General features: G+C 41.7%; 1 protein-coding gene across 2 annotated transcripts in view; it reads right to left on the bottom strand.

The window, feature by feature from the left end:
• Positions 1-13,728, bottom strand: part of HHAT (hedgehog acyltransferase) — a 162,496-nt gene that overhangs the window by 2,577 nt on the left and 146,191 nt on the right. The gene's annotated exons all lie outside the window — the stretch shown is intronic.

The raw sequence follows: 13,728 nt of genomic DNA, 5'->3' as shown, positions 1-13,728 counted from the left end.
GGGTTGCTCTATCAAGCAGATCCCCGAATGAACCCTGACACTTTAAGATTGCTACAGTGCTTCCTAGGCACAAAGGGATGCATAGTCATAATGCAGGTTATTAAAAATCAGAACAAATCCAGTTAGCTGTTCTGCACAAAGAGTTTAGGGAAACATCTGAGCAAGACTGTTTTGGGTACCCTGCAGCTGGGTGTAAAAATTGCTGTATGTGCTCTACAGCCCCATAACAGCTAATGGGGTCAGAACACCATTGTGCCAGTGCAGAACAGACAGCCCTATTTGCCTTATGTATTCTTGCTAGACTGCTTTTTAACTAAAAAACCTGACTCCTCCAATATATAAAACTTTTTTTGGGGAAATGGCATGTTTTGCTATTACTTCATATTCTTTTTAGTGAAAGTCACCATCTTTTTACTTGAACTTTTAACAGCTAAAAGCAATACGCAGGAGGTCACAAGCCAAAAGGTCTATTGCTTTCCAGTGGAGTTGTGGATCAATTGAAAAAACAAGTAAATGATTTTGCTTTTCTTCATACCTTTTATGTCATCTCTCTTCCCCTTCTCCATCCTCCTCCTCTCCTTAGAATTTATGAAATTAAGAGTTTATAGGTTGAAACCCACAGCATTAGTCCCTAATGTTTTTCAGTGCATTTTGTCTGGGGGAAGGGGGCGGGGAGGAAGGTGTCTGAGGGTTTTTTGGTGTGTTTTTTTATTGCCATTGTTGATGTAAGAATTTCAGTTGTGTATGACTGGTTTTGTGCACACCGTTCTCAAAATACCAGCACCTGCTTTTGAAAGAAAAGCTTCAGTGCTCCCTCTTGGGCAAAATTCTGCTCTGAAGGAACCTGCTGGTAGGCATGAGATGACCCATTGGTCTGGAGAAGGGGAGGAGAGGGGTTGTAACCTCTCCACAACCCGATACTCCTGGAGAAGCGCTTTCTGAAGGTGTGTTTACAAGGTATTTTGCAGGCTGGCTTTGTCCAGGATTCAAGCCAATTCCAGCCTGGAGGCTGCTTAATTGTGCTAATGTCCAGCTGAGCCTTAGCTTAATACCCTGCCCGCAGCAGGGCTCGGGCTTGGTCCTGCGCTTCTGGGGACCGCACGTGCTGCAGCCCCTCCTCTGTGCTCTGGGAGCCTGGGCAGTGTAACACTTCACCCTGGAAAAAGTTATTTTCTTCCCCCTCCCCCCCATAAATAGTGTGTTTGCTCCATGAATCTCTAATTGTTCTGGCCTTGTGTTGTGGTAAAATACAGTCTGGTAACCTGAATGATTTTCATGGAGACATTTACAAATAATAATCACTCCAAACACCCTAAGTGAAAAGTATACTTTCTGTTTAATTATTTGTTTCACAAAAACAAAATTGCTGAGGTATCTCCAAAGGGATTTTTAACAATAAAATAATCTTGTTTGTTCTTCGGTGAAATTAGGCTCCTGTAGATTGGATTTCACCTTCAACAGCAAGCTAAAGCCCAGTTGTGCTTTGTCTCCGATAAAATTGCACGTGAAAGTCTGTCAATAGATGTAATAAAAACATGTGTCTTCTGGCAGCAATATTGTGGTGGCTGCTTTATATAGACAGAAAGTTTAAAAAGGACAGTGTCCAGAATGGCCTTTTTTTTTTTTTTTTTTTTTTTTTTTAAGAGCACTTTTAGAAACTTTGCTAGATACATATTTTGCATTTTTAAATACTTTAAAGCTCTGGTACACAGAAAATGTGCCAACAGTATTCTTTAGTGTGACTTGCTGGTTATCCCCAGCCAGTGTTAAGAGATCTTGTCAGAATACATAGGTATGCACTGGAACTCTTTTCTAGATGCTTTAGATCTACGATAAGATTCCTCCATAGTGTCCGCAGCTTGGGTTCACGGGGCTCTCATGCCCCTGTAATCAGGCTTCTGTTAATCCTCCAGGAACACAGGGAGTCTCTCCTGTACAGTAAGAGGTGTCAGGGGTTGCATTCAGCAGATTACCTCCTCCTGATCTAATTAAGATGAAAAGGAAGGGGGAAGACAAAATGACCTGCTTTGGGAGAGGGAAAAGGGGAATATTTTTAATTTAATCCTGTTACATGTATTCTAGGATGATCCCAAAGCATTTCTTGCTGCACAGGCAGTAGCCAGCTCCAAGGGAGGCTGAAAGAGAAGGCACCTCGGCCTTGCTGGCCCTTTCCTGCCATACAGGGACCACGTGCACTTCTGCCGGGTGTGGGGAATACATGTAGTGCTTCCACGGCAACTGAGCAAAGCAAAAGCAAAGGTATGTTTTGCATCCTGCTCCTACGCAATCCTCGATTAGCTCCGGTCTACTCAAGGCTGGTGCATTTGCACAAGTGCATTCATACCCGAGAAGTGACCCAAGGACCGCCTGAAGCAAGCAGGGGATCTAGACTGTTTTCACTCATCTCTTCCATTTTAGGATTGGATAGAAAATAAACCTGTTGAAAAGACTGAAGCATTTGGTCTGCAGAAGGTGATGTTGTAGGGAAGGACACATCGAGCAGTGCTAATCCAGCAAGGACACAATTTCAAATTCTGTGTAGCATGTAAATGACCTGCGTATTGTCCTGGTGTGTGACCTCGATAATCAAACAGCAGCACGAGCTTCTCTTGCAAGGTAAGTTCACAGGAGCCTTCTCCTTGCTTAAACACTTTCTCCTTGTAAACCCAAACAATGAAACAGCACTGATGGTCTCAGATCTGCAGTTCCAAGGAAATCCCTCCTTTTGCCCTGGGCCAGCAGTGTAACCTATGGTCTTCTCTTGGCCTTTTGCTGACTCCCATTCTGCTCCTACTCTCAAACACTATTCAAGGGGCTTTTCTTTTTGGTGGCTCCGCAGCTTTACCTTATCACCCTAAAACAGCGTCCTCGCCTGCACTGTACCGTTCCCCAACTTCTGCTTGGAAGGGTATGTGCCTGTGTTCTAGATCAGTAGCTCTCTACAGAGTCAGACACATAAAATGTACTCTTAGAAACATTACTGGGGTTAAATCAAGCACTAAGCTGTTAGGAAATGATTGAGTTAAGTTTGTCTATTCAAAAATGTCACATACCACCTTAAATCTTACAATTTCTTCACCGTCTTCAGTAATTTGATTTTAGTCTTGAAAGCCAAGATTCATGAGACAACTCAGATTTTCATAACTTTTTGTAGTGGAAAGATAAATTAGTATTCATTAACATATATACTATTTGTAAATCCAAGGACAATTTCATATGCTATTTGCAAATCCAGCAATATTTGTGAGCTTTACCTGCACAGATTTCTTTTAAGGCAGCTGGACCTCCCTCTTAACAAAGGAACGCTGGGTGAGAAACATTAAGCAGAGAACTTGGTCACGATTCTATTATACAGGTATGCTGCTCCACAAAAAAATCAAGCACAAACTCCTTTGTGAAGAGGACAGTGAATGCTGTGGTGAGGTAACAGCAGTGCTTTATTCATCCATCCATATGTTAACCTCCTCCCAAAGAAGTCTCCAGTCCCAATTAGGCACGGGGCAACACAGTTGCACACAGATTATCTACTACCCAGTAGCCTTGCTGGTTTAAAACCATGTTTTGCTATGTTATGTACTCAGCTTTCAGCATAGTAAATAGACTTGTTTTCATTACAGAGCCAAGACAGAAGTAATACAAGCTAGCTGCAACAAGAACAGCTTTTGGAGTTACTCCTTCCTTTGGACTTCCTACTCCTCTTCAAGAATGCTTCTGGATACTTCGCAGACACATAGAGAAAGTTGTTTCTGGCACACTCTGGATGTTCAAGCGAGTGGGGTAAAACTAAGCTTTAAACTCAAAAGTAACAGCCTGGATCACAGCTCTCAAAAGACCAGTTATATCCTCATTACCTCAGTTCAAATAATTTGAACCAACATGTATCTATAAGGAAGCTCTTTCAAATTTCCTAATCAGCTATAGAACTGCCCAAAACATTACTTGTATGATTCTTTTTCATATCCAAGTTTCACATCATCATCAAAACAACTAGGAAGTGACCCTATTTTCCTTCCAATGGGTGAGATGTAACAGAAAGGGGCCATAGCTGCATTTTCCAAAACCTCCTTAGCAGCTTTTGGACCTTAATGTTATTCTCAGATGTGATTTGACCACAGCCCTCAGAAGTCTTCAAGTACAGAGCAGTTATTAAATCAACTGATGTCAGAAGAAGTAAACTCTTTGAAAAGCTTGACTTCAGGAGTGTGCATCTTACTCTGACTTTGATTTGGAAGTGCTATAACACTTAGCACTTGGGAAAATTTATCCTTAAACAAAAGTTCACATGTGACGAGGCACTGAAGCAGCTCCCCTGTAAAGTGGAATTAAGGAGACACGATGGCGGGGAGTAACACGCACCAATCCATCAAGCAGAATAAAAAGCCAAAGCAAACCAGCATTTGAAGCTATGACCTCTTTTGCCTACAATTACTAACATCCTTAAAAGACCAGTAAAACCGCTACATTTTCAAGAAAAATAACATGTTCAAAACTAAAGCTCAGTTGAAAGAAACCTATTATCTAGCCCAATGTTTGAAGCGCAGGATAAACTCTGGATTTTTTAGTTTTAATTTCAGGTCTGTTCACTTCCAGGTGGACCCCTGCTGACCGTTACAGCATGTATTACAAACACTGTGCAGTCTGATACCCAATTACTCTTTAAGTATTTGGAAAAAGAAACCCTATTATTTTCAGCTGCGTTAGCATTCAGCCCGCAGATGTGGGACTGGATAACTTCAAAGCACATTAGAGGTGATCTAATTGGTTTACATAAAATTGCTCCATGCGTTGTGCATCAAGTTTTCCAGCTGCTCTGTACACACAGACATGATACGTACAGCCCTGCCTACTGCTGGGTCTGGGTAACGCTGCATTATGCACTGTATTTGCACAGCTGAACAGAAACCTAACATTCATTGTACTATCTTTTCACAGATACCGTTCTTCCAACAGACCAAGCTCAGTGTTGCAACGAAGAGAAATGGAAGAGACTTCTGGTTCTCCCGGAGTTCATTCCTCCTCTGAAGGTACTAAAGCACAGTATGAAAGGAATCATAATTTCCAAACCTTGGTTTAAAAAGTTCTTTCTGAGGGCTATTCTTGTCCTTAGAATACACCCTTCAAAATACAGCACTCAGATGATAAATAGCAAATTCACCTTTTATAGAGGAGAGGCTTCCTAAAACCTCCTTTGACGTGCCTTAGATGCTAATTCCTTCCCATCTGCCTCCCTTTACTCACCTCTAACCAACCCAGACAGGAACCTGGGTATTTTCAATTATCAAGTGAAGAAAAAGAGCCAAGAACAGCCTTCATTTTCTAGCTTAACTAACTTTATCATACATTAAGCCAAACATTTAAGAAATTATATAGTAATTAGTAAATAATTAGTAAAATAAATAGCAAACAACTCTGTTCCCAGGTGTAAAGAAAACAGAAGCAATTATGGAAGCATTAGACCTATTTGGAATTTAGTAAAGTCAGCTTTCATGTTTTCATATGTATCTATGTCTGTCTCTCTACATATATATATACCTATTGTCCACTTCTTCAGTTTCTAATCAAATGCTGCTATTGCTGGACTCACCCTTAGCAAGCTCTGGGGTGGTTTATTAGTGGCTGACAGCATTGCCCTAAGCACTTTAGTGTTACAGCTCATCCAAGAACAAAATTCAGAGATGGGAGATACAAGCAGAGCTAGTACAAAACTGGGAAAAGCTCTTCTATATATTGAATTATACCCTCTCTGTGGTAAAGTAAACTTACTGTATTACTATATAGTAGGGCCAAAAGCAGAGAAGAGTAGTCACGTAAGATAACAAATGAAGACATGTAATTCACTTTTTGTGTGGCTGCAGCATATATGCATTGCTTGCTATACTGAGGTACAGCAGCTTAATCAGATCAACAGAAAATTTATTTATATATCTAAATCACCCAGCTGTACCCCATCCCAATCACATCTGCCCCATCTCCACTGATCTCTGTATACTCTGCTTGAGCTGGCGAGAGTAGGCAGTGATCTAAAGCTGATTTAAAGAATTTTCCCCCAGTTTATCCTCCCACAGCTCTGCAAGCTCTATACCACTTAGAGAATTTGATTAGAAATGCAGTTATTTTCTTGAGCAGTGCTATTAGAAGACTTTTTCTGTGTGCATCAAGTGCTGCAGATACAAGACGTGGCCAAGGAAGCAGTCTTCTAATTATTTAAATTCTTCCTACTCTCCTGGCATTGGTGATCAAATTTTTTCTTTTTCTTCTTTTTTTTTTTTTTAAATAATCCATATTTGAGGATAGGCCCTTAAAAATAAAGTGCTTGCAATACTCACTGTAGCTGCTCCTCTTCAAATCCAGCAGAATTTTTAATACTTGAAATCTTAGCCTAATGACTAATTAAGGCTCCCAGTTTCTGGGTTTAAAACATAAAATGAAGGGGCTACAAGTTTGTATTATTCAAGTACTTAAATGCAGCTGGGGTGATTTTCTAAATTAATGACCAACTTAGGCATTACTGTCTGTGAACACCCTGTATCCTTGTGCAGGAGCTTTTACTAATAAGCATTTTATTTTTGCATACTTCTAGTTCAGCTGCTGATACATAAACTTCTGCTGCTAACAAACAGGCCTGGAAAGAAGAGCCAATGTAGAGAATTTAACTTCCACTTTACTGGCTTCTTGGCTGTTGTGTGGGAGCACTCAAACCAAGGATATCAAATCACATCTAGAGAACAAGTCCTGTGAGGAGCAGCTGAGGGAACTGGGGGGTTCAGTCTGGTGAAGAGGAGGCTCAGCTGGGCGGTCCTTATCTCTCTCTACACCTACCTGAAAGGAGGTTGTAGGCAGGTGGGGGTCTGTCTCTTCCCCCAGATAAGAAGCAATAGGACAAGAGGAAGCAGCTTCAGGTTGTGCCAGGGGAGGTGTAGACTTGATAATAGGAAAAATTTCTTCACTGAAAGGGTGGTCAAGCACTGAACAGGCTGCCCACGGAGGTGGTAGAATCACCATCCCTGGGGGTGTTTAAAAAATGCATAATGTGGTGCTTAGCGATATGGTTTAGTGGCAGTCCTGGATGAATGGCTGGACTTGATGATCTCAAAGGTCTTTTCCAACCTAAACAATTCTAGGATTCTACTTCCAGACATTCATTCAGGGATAACTGCAAGGATAGCGAGGCAAGATCCAGTACCTAGAGGATAATGAATTAAATTGCAGAAGAAAACATAGGGCAAGGAAAGCCCTAACCTGAACTGCTGCTACTTTCGGCCTCCTCATTGCACACGTTGCCAAGGACAGGCAATAAAATCTGCCAGCAAATGCACAGCCCTCAAAGTCCCAGCTGGGCATCTCCATCCTCTCACCCCACGTACGGCAGCGCAGATTCACAGGGTCTGTATATTCAAGATGCCACCTTCTCCCACTATTGGCTCCCAGCAAACAGCTCCCACATCTTTCCACTGCATAGCCTGGAAGCAGAGCAGCAGAGTGATGCAACCAAGGGGAACCAGCCTGGGAGACTCCAGACTGACCTTAATGCTGTAGATTTCCAGGTGCTGGAGATACTTAAGCTTCAAGTGTGGGTAAGGTCCAAATATTCGGGAAAAGTATTACTGTACAATAAGAAGTATTTCAGAGGAAAGCCAGAGAAATGCTGTAAGACTAAAAAAAGCTCTCCCATACAGCATCTGGAAACAAGACTGAAAAGGACAAAATCCTTAGCTGCCAGGTCTAGATCTGAACCTCAGCCAGGTATACCGGCAAAAGCTTCCTCTTCAGTAGACATGAAGTAGTTTCCAGCTAAAGACATTAACAAACGTATAACATAGTAGTCTACTTACGTGAATTTAAAATTATACTGTGCTGGAGAATACTTACAGCTGTGGCTTTCTGAGGAGTACTTACCACTGCTGAGAAAAACTGAAAATGGATCAGTAGCAGTCCAGGACCATCGTTCGCAACACAGGATGACTGAAACTTGCCCCTATCAGCATTACTGAGAGCAGAAAGCTGTAGTCTCTTAGTGTTTTCTCAATGCAAACAGGTTTTATTTAGCAGAAAGAAGTCACAAAAGTTGTGGCTGTGTGGAACCACACTTCATCATATCTAAAGTCATTTTACTTCTGTGCTTGATGGCACTGAAGAAGGTTATGTGCTGACAAGGACTTTCTTAAACAACAGGAAATCAATTCAACCTATGTCAGGGCTAGGGATACCGAACATACTTTTTCCTATTAACTAGCTAAGGTGCAAATAAACAATTTCATAGACAGAGCTCAAAAGATAGGCCTATCCTATAGCTTTCATGAAGCACCTCTCCCCACAATTCAGTGATGATGCCAAAACTATTTGCATTGCATTAGATATGTACATAAATAAATAACCTGCTGTGTTACTTAATAATGCTGGTATCTGCATGCATAGATTCTACATTTTGTCTTTGGAGCCAGAACCTCATTTACTGCTAACTAACCATAATACTAGCACCTCTCCAGGCACTGTACAACATAGATCATTTCCCCTGTATGTATCACAGAATGTGAGCAGGATGATGCTGGTAACTTTATTCTGTATTTCTTGAGGATTTTTTTTGTGGTATTATCTGACCATGTTTCTACCTTAGGCATTTTTACTTCTAAACATTCTATAAAGCACAAAAGACTCATAGGACTTATGCCTTCTGCTTCATGTTTTAAAATAAAGCTCCACCCTCTGCTATTTTTTCCAGCAGAGAGAGTTCGTGGAAAACAGCCTGAGATTTTAGCCAGTAATCCTGGTCTCACGCATTTCAGGTTGACCCTGGAGTAATTCAACAGAAATCGAAAGAATCAAATTCAGCAGTAGCACAAACATGGATTAAGTGTAAGGAAGACTGCTAAAAACTGCCTGGAAGAATGTTTCTGCCACAACTGCTAATAGGAAAGGAAAACTAAACAAACAGCTTTAGGTTTCAAGATTAAGAAGGGGCGAATCTGTAAATCCAAAGCAACCCTCCTTTTCCCTCCCAGGTCCTTAGTTGAAAGATTACACACAGCTAATGTGAAATCAAAGCCCACAAAATATGAAATCTCAGTGTTGTTCATGTATTTTTAGAACAGAGACAAAAGCTTTGAAAAGCATTATTGTAAATAAAGATGCATTTCTACCTGGAAACAAGGCTAAAGAGCTACCTTTTCAAAGTGTTATGCAAAGAAAACATTTTAGAGTAATACATCTGACTTGGCATGCGTAAGGACAGCACTGCCCTTATCAAATGTCTACTCAAGGTGTTCCCAGAACAACCTCCTTAAATACAATGTGAACAATTACAGAAAGATAACGCTTGCAAAGATTTTAGGGCATTTTTCACTTGTAATTATTTGCTGAGAGCATTATAGGCGCCAATCAAAACATCAGAGCCACAAGCCTCTTTTTGTCACAGTTGCAAGATGAAACAAGAAAATAGAGCTAACTCCCCAGAAGAATATGAGCATCCCAAAAGCAGAACTGGGAACACTGCTGCTGCCTAGCAGGACCCTGAGGCGAGCCTGTCTCTTACTGAGCAGAGATACTCGTGTTACATATATATATATATATATATATATATATGTATATAAAGACATGCTGAGCAGAAGGGTGACAACTTCCTCTCCACTAGAGCTTGAAATTTCAGGAACATTTCTGTATCAATCTAATTGGAGTTCTTGGATTTAGGTTTGTATGCCAGCCTTTTTGCATACAACAAAAACTTCTCTAACCTTTTGGTGCTAGGGAGTTCTTGAGTATTCTCTCAAAAGCAAAGGATTTAAACCAGGGATTCAGACAGGTATCATCAATCATCAGCAAGCAAACATTTGGGTAAAACAGTGAAGTACTGTAATTTATTTCCCAAACCAATTTCTAGCCAAGGTACCCTGGAACAGTCATGAATATAAGATGCTTAAATGATCATAAAATAATTATTTTTTCAATATAAAGAATTACTGAAGGATGAATTATTCACAGTCCCCTTCCTACCTGCAACACACTTTTTAATCTACAATTTTTCCTTGTCATCCTCAAAAACATTTACATTCCCAGACTGTTGCAGCAATTCTATGGCACTGCCTTGTCCCTTCACAGCATTAAGAATAAGAAAAAAATCAGACAGTGTGACAAATTTAACAACTGTTTACAACCACCTACACTAGCAATAAACAAACTGCAACTTCTTATCACAGAGCTCTCTTACCTGAAATGTCCTGCGTAATGAAAATTATATGACTTGCTAGAGCTTAATGCAGTAAGAGAAGGGCTGAGAGCACATTGGTAATTTACAGGAAGACTGCATTTGAGATAATTGCTGTATCAATGTAAAGCTAGCACTACAAGTGAGGTCACTGAACAGAGTTCTCACTTAACCGAAATCCACACATCTTGAGGGATGGAGGTGCACAGATAAGGTAACCAGGCAATCTTGCAGTCGCTCACTGAACCACAGCAATTGATTCAGGACTAAAGCATTTTTAATGCTGCTAGTTGCAGGTTGTACGCAACCTGCTTGTGTCTTGTTTTCACAGCATCACCAAAAGGAAAATGGCTAATGTGGAGTTAAGGCAGGCAGCCCTGGAAGGACAGGGGTGCCTGAAGGCAGTGTTCAGCCAACAGAAAACATTGACAACAACCAATCTCCATCACATTAGTGGCATGTCACATGAAATGTAAAGCTTGCGTGCGGGTTACCTGCAGGAAAAGGGTCACACAGGGCTGACCTCAGTTGACCAGTTTCTAATAAAATAATCGTTTCACTTCTCACCTGCACAAGATGGACCCACGCTGCTGCAGCCCATATAATCATAGCAACTGAACAGAAAAATCACAAGTAAAATAGTTCAATTACAGATAGTTTGTGGGTAAGATTAAATACATTTTAATTTTTGGGAAACAAGTCTGTGTTAGTCCACCCCGAAACCATTTGAAACAAAGAAACTAACTTAAAATTATTTGAAAGATATCAATATTTAAATTGACTTCAGGGTCAAAATTAGACAATATGCTTGTGTCAAGAGTACATCTAGTAAATTTGGGGAGGAAATACCTTATTCCTTGCTCTCTGTGTGAATTAGAAATGCTCTCTGTGACGCAGAGGCCAGGGAGTATCTGAAAATACAGGTCTGCCTATGAGAGATGTGTAAACATGCAGCTTATCTGGAGCAAAAGCTAGCAAACCCATTATCACCTACATCAGGAAACACAGATTAGAAATACCCAGGTAGCTACATCAACATGCTAAATCTGCCAGGGAGCTCATTTCCTATGCCCCACTCTGCTTTCCTGGGATCTGGTCTCAGGCCAGTAAGCAGCCACCCGAGGGGAGGAAGTTTGATTAGCACAAATCTGAGCGGGTTACCTACCAGTGTGGTAGCGGAGATAAAAACGATTCCGCCAGCCTGAGCCCCTTCATCTGCACACTGAGGGTAACAACACTTCATTGCCTTGTAGGTGGCTCAGAGGAATGCACATGGAAAAATTTAAGTGTTGTTATAAGAGCCTAGCTGCTTTCCTAACTTTCCTGTTTTAAGAAAGCTTCCTGAACAGCTGCTGAATGGGGTCACTCACAACGTTCCTTTTGGGTAAAGTGGCTGCACTGGTGGAGCAAAGCATATACAGGAACAAGCCTGCAACTGCAAAAAGATTTTGTAAAAAGAATCCCCCACCTTTTTAAAAAGTTCTATGTTTAGCAGCATATTCCCTTTTCTAGAAGAAAAAAGCCCCTCACAACCACCACCTCTTTTACATCAAACTATTTACATCAAACGTTACATCAAACTATAACCAAGTAAAACAGTATTACTATGCTTTACCAGAAAGTTAGTGCTTATATTTAAATTCATTTAATAAATTGCAGTTTAGTGCAATGAGGTAGACTCCTTCTATGTGCTCCCCTGGCCCACTAAAACTAGCAAGGAGCATGGTCTGATGTATGGCTGTTATATCTCTGTCCCACCTGTGCTCTGCAATTCAATGTAATAAAAGCAGTGCTGCAAACCTTTAACAAGACTGCTGATAGCACTAATATACACATTTTTCTCAAAACAAACACACACATACACATCTCCAGGGGAAACTAGTGAGCCATTTATACACATCAACTTTGTAGTGTTCAACTAGATACTTGTCTCCTTGCCCAGGTGTGCAATGAAGTGACGCTTCAGTGATTCACAGCCTCGATCATGTTTGCTGTTGATGTAAAGCAGGAACAGATTAATTGCAAGTCAGCTGTACAACCCCAGGCTAAGCGACACGACCCTGAGGGCAGCAAGGGGTGAGGGGTGCATTTGCTCCACACCCTCACCAGAAGATGGCTGGCCTTATGTGGCTGTCAGGGACATGACGGCACCAGCAGGGTCTCATTGCCCTGAGCAGACCTAGCAGGGGCCTCCACGTTGCCCCTGTATTTAACTGTATAAAAGTATATTGTTTACGCATATACTGTATGCATATTGTGCCTGACTGCGACTTAACTTTCCAGCTCCACCTCAGCCCTGTCTCATCACCACCGCCTTGCCCAGCCCTCGCTGCCCCCTTGGCCAACCCTGGCTGACCCCAGTGAAGGACTGGGTCCTGCCGGCCCTGCTGCTCCTGTGCTTCCCCTTCCTGGTGGAGCAGCCTCGACAGCAGAGACTAGGCTTCAGCCACTGTGGGATCTCTCCTAGTGCTAATTTCACATCTCATGGGAGAGAAATATAATGAGAACTGGCTATGAAGCATCATTTCCATTTGTAAATGGGATAGCACAAAGGAAGAAATGAGAACAAATTTCCATATGTACAGTCCCTGCTAAACAATCATCTCTGCAAACCTCTCCACAGCACGCACGGTGCACGTTGCCTTCTTTACAGGATCAGCCACACAACCAGAATAATTAATTAATATAGGCACCATCACATCAGCTCAGAGGATCTGATATAACAAAGCTGGATCTGATCTGTTTTATTTCAAAGATCACAGTTCATGCGAAATGGCGTGGCCACACAGATTAGTCATATTAAATATAATTTGGGGATAATTAATGAATATTGCATCTCAAGTAGGACCAGACCATGATCAGACATCTTTGTTTACAATCACTACATGTCCAGACAACACTTTCTCACGTCCCTCTTTTTAGACTAAAACACTAAGGTGGAGAAGTAACCCACCTGAGGAGGAGAATCCAGTGGCTACAGAGGGCTGGCCAGGCACAGGCGAAGGTGCTGTTGGAGCAGGATGGAGCGCTGGGCTCGCAGGGCAGCACAAAGCCTGGCCATGTGGGCACGCAGTGCCTTGGCACGGGATGGAGCATGCGCTGGGAAGAACAAGACATGAGGAACAGCTCTACAGGTGACAGATCAGTGGTCCTGTTCCTCTGTTAGCATCATGCCTCACGTCACCATTATGGTAAAAAAATGACCCAACGGTAATTGGGCTATGCAGCTAATATTTTTAGCATGGCATAAGAAATGTGAAAATGGTGTATTTTAAAATCTGAGGTGAACAAAGTATCTTATTTGATCTGATCTGGGTGTGGTAAGGTGGCAGAAGGAAAGCCAGCAATGGAAAACAAGCTACTAAGAAAGGCAGCCATGATTTTGTGTAGAGGACGCAGTAAAAACATGAATGGGGTTAATTGGACTGGGAGTGGCTTCATTTTAGTTAGGCTTGCCAAAGCTAGAGGTTGGCAACCCTTGGTAGGCTGGTGAAAGCATACTGCCAAATGAAGATGCCAAGGTGTCCATC

Source organism: Falco cherrug, chromosome 13 (genome assembly GCF_023634085.1).
Source record: "Falco cherrug isolate bFalChe1 chromosome 13, bFalChe1.pri, whole genome shotgun sequence".
Classification (NCBI taxonomy): Eukaryota; Metazoa; Chordata; class Aves; order Falconiformes; family Falconidae; genus Falco; species Falco cherrug.
The sequence above is the reverse complement of the archived record's forward strand: the minus strand, read 5'-3'. Positions and strand labels throughout refer to the sequence as shown.